This window comes from Berghia stephanieae, unplaced genomic scaffold (genome assembly GCF_034508935.2).
Source record: "Berghia stephanieae isolate SIO BIC M18660-M18661 unplaced genomic scaffold, UCSD_Bste_1.3 scaffold131, whole genome shotgun sequence".
Classification (NCBI taxonomy): domain Eukaryota; kingdom Metazoa; phylum Mollusca; class Gastropoda; order Nudibranchia; family Aeolidiidae; genus Berghia; species Berghia stephanieae.
In genome coordinates this window covers 17,293-21,202 of record NW_027622302.1, presented here as the reverse complement: position 1 = coordinate 21,202, position 3,910 = coordinate 17,293, and the positions used below count along the sequence as shown (strand labels likewise).

Here is a 3,910-nt window from a genome sequence, read left to right as displayed (position 1 = left end):
GGAGTTTTTTACCTTTCGGCACTTCCAGTAAACTTGATCGATGCTTATCAGATTTCCTCGCAAGGATTTCAGCAAAGATTTTCAATTTCAGGCAATCAGCACTCTTACATCAAATCCCTGAGAGGCATCTGACGTGATACCAAAATAGAGTGATGTCGATGGTTATACGTCGCATCTGGCTTTTCATCAATCTCAAGTTACTACTCCTCTAGCGTCATAGGAGGCCATGAACTCGTTTTGTATCTGATGACGAAGAAACGGAGGAGGAGACTTGCAACTGGGGTTTGTGTGGATGTTGGAACGCTAGACCTGCTTGTGCAAACGCGATGTTAAGCACACCACTCTGCGCATGGCAAAAAGTTTTGGCATACATACTTGCTAGAACGAAAATGGGGGGAACACTGGGAAGACGATAAAGTTTGGGGAGAGTCATTAGCAACAAGAGACAACTCAATTGAGGGTGACGGGGAAAGTTGCCCACATAACCTCCATACACATGCAATGCATGTTTGAAGGAAATTCACGTTTTAACTCGAAAGAATCCATCTGTAACAAAAAAACAGATCACCCGAAGATTTTATAGTAGAAAAGCTGTAAATCTGGGTTCATATTGTGTCATGAGCTCCCAAAATAAGTTTAAATTTGTCATGATACTTCGCCATCCAATTGTCATATCTCTTTGCACCACCTCCATCAGCGAGCAGAAGCACATTGTAAGCTGGCGCTTACGTCTTTTTTGAGAAACCAAGCATGGTGAGGCAATGTCACTCATACCTTGACAATATATGTGTCCTGGGTGTGTAAGAGCATACGTCACCAAAATATGAAATAATGCAAGATATTTCATTATCATCGTTGCCTGCATAGAACCCAAGAGTTGTCGGTTCGTAGTACGTCCGTTTTCACCATACTTGCAACATATTTTTCACTTCTTCATCAGAGTATTGGTTCTGAATCTCTCTCTCACACTGTTTCTCTTCAGTCTTCGATATTCCTCCTCTTTTCTTTCCGTTTCATGTAGTCAAGACGCTTTAACCAAGACATAGTCGATGGGGATTAACATTGAGAAGAGGTCTCCATGCAACCCGCTCAAGGACGTCTCAATCCCGCCTTGGTAAATGGATAAACGGAACTCATGGGCTTTTGACCCCACCATATACCCTGCGCATCCAGGTAGTTGTGGAAGTCCATGTCAGACATTTGGCTGTTTTTTTTAGGCTTAAATCATCATATCCCTTGCTTGAGACGACCCTATTTTTTTTACAGATATGATAGAAAAATAATAATAATAATAATAAATAATAATAAGAATAATAATAATAATAATAATAATAATAATAATAATAATAATATAATAATATCCTTTATTTGTCCCAAAAAATGGAAATTTGCATTTGGTACACCTTTATAGACAATACAATATTGACAAAGACACAGTGTGTGTTGTGTGTCACACACAAGATGTCACACTATAAATAGAAGTTATCGTAAAAAAAAAAAAACAATAGTACTAAGAAAATCATTATCAGAATAATATATTTCATAGTTTTATCCAATCATTTGTATAGGAGTGAAAACCTAGCTATACATACCACCAACCTAATGAAGACAACTACATGCTCAAAACCTACACTGGCTGCTCCTTGAACCACAAGAATCGATACAAAATTGCCGCCGTTTTTCTTCAACACACTAAATTCTCAATCCCACCTAACATTCTAGAACTGCGTGTCACCTACTCCCAATTCATCAACTTATTCAGCCGAAGACCACCTTTTAGAAAGTGCCATACAACACGGCTTAGTATTTTCTGCAAAAGATCTTTTCCTATAAAGCCAGGATGGACGCTTTCAATAGGAAACCGCTTCCTTTGTCCCGAAGGCTCGCAAGCACATTGAGGATTTTAAGAAAAAGCTGGAAATTTTTCCCTGAAATTTTTTATTCTTGTAGGTGTTCTCCCTGACTTGATGAGTTAATATTTTGTTTTTATTTTAGTTCACATTTGTTGAATGTCACTTTTTTTTTGTTTTTGTAGTTTTGCTTTAGTAGAGATCTCTTCCAACACAATTGGGTGATAATGAGAGACTGCTGAAACAAAAAAACAAGCAATCTATCAAAAAATAGTACAAATTTAAATCGAAATCAGAACCTAAAGATACAAAAGCCTAAATATAATAACCAATGCATCAAACAGGCAGAAGATTTACAGAAAAAAAAAATACCCCTGTCACAAATACAATCACGACCAAAGAAGCAGGATAGGCTAGTAAAAGAGAAGAAGAAACGACATCCCAATAGTAAGTGTGGGTCGTTTTGGCACGAATGAGTGTGTTTATGGTTTTTGCTTAATGCGAAAGAACGTACTTTACTATTATTATTATCATTATAAACATGCTAAATTCATGGTAAACATGTACCTAATACGCTACCGCAAATTTGCCCGTATTCCTAATATGGTAAATAATGAGAGCATATAGTTTTTTCAGTACTGCGTATCCAAGAGGAATTTAAGGCAACCAATCATACTTAAAAGGGGTAGATATCAGTGAATTTAGAAAAAAATAACTATATAACTACTAACTTAGAAAAAATAAAAAGAAAGAAACAAAACAACATAAACTCACCCATAGCCCTCTGCAATACTGTGACTGTCCTTTCCCAGGTTAAGACTCAGACGCCTGTGATAGATCCCAATAAGGAGTATCTTGTCAAGAGACTGGTGATCCTGTGCTGAGGTAGTCCATCGGTGCTATGACATCCCATTCTTCGCAAGATCTGTGTTCAAGTGAAAAGGAAATGGATTCATGACAATATTAAATGGGAAAATGTGCAGAGAAATCTATACATAGGTCTGAATTCATCTAGATTTCAGGCTAGAAAATTCATTTCAACATCATCTTAAGGATTTCTGATTATGCACTTGAAACTGGAGATTATATGTAAATTACTTTTATATGATTTTGTTTTGTACAATATTTTCATATGAGTTTGTCATGACAGACATGTTTGACAGACATGTGCGCTCTGTGGTCATTGGTATGACACTCGCTTTCGTTCGGAAGGTCCTTGTTTCGAAGCCCTCAACGCTTCAGCGCATAGTTGAGTCCATGGAAAAAGTCTTTAACACACATTCTCTCACCGTAACTCCCTCAGGTGTAAAATGAGTACCTGCCCGTTTAACAACCAGCGTTGTCTTTGTCCGAAAAAATTGTAAACATCGCCTACAGGCATCATGGCTGTCCTACATGTTACATGTTGCTGTTTGACCAGGGACCCTTTGATAAAGCGCCTTTGACACATTTATGGAGTATTGCCTATATAAAGCGCAAATTCAATTTTTTTCAAACTCTAAAAGAGTTACAAATTCAAAAAATAAGCCAACCTTAGATAAAATCAATAAATATAACATTATATATCATTTCGACAGATTACCATGCTCAATGCAGTTTTTTGATTTCACAATGTTTTCATTTATTCCCCCAGCAAGCCATAAAGGAATCAGTTTTCCAGTCATACAGGTTCCAGTCCAGTAAGCCTTTAGGACCCTCGTTGCTCTAACACTCTTTAATTATCATCACTGGCCAGCGCAATTCGATCACACCACTCGATTGAGATGGGTAATGTATCTAAAGGACACAACATCAGGTCCATAATATTCCAAGACCACTGTCACCCATCCAGTCGTTGACCCTGCTTGAAATTTGCTTGAACCTTTTTGGTGATGGGACAGGACAACCAAACATTTGAGCCACCGATCCCCACACAGTTTAACAGTTTCTCATGCTTTTACGCTAGAGTAAATTCTGTAACCTTTAAAATCAAACCTAACCAATATATTCTAAACAAAACAGGGATGTGAGATGTAATATAATGCTTAGATAATATCACTGAAAAACACGGAGAAAAATAA

General features: G+C 37.3%; 1 pseudogene; it reads right to left on the bottom strand.

Annotated features, from left to right (window-relative positions):
- Nucleotides 1-214: 214 nt before the first annotated feature.
- Nucleotides 215-1,200, bottom strand: LOC144961060 (TBC1 domain family member 25-like; annotated as a pseudogene).
- Nucleotides 1,201-3,910: the final 2,710 nt, after the last annotated feature.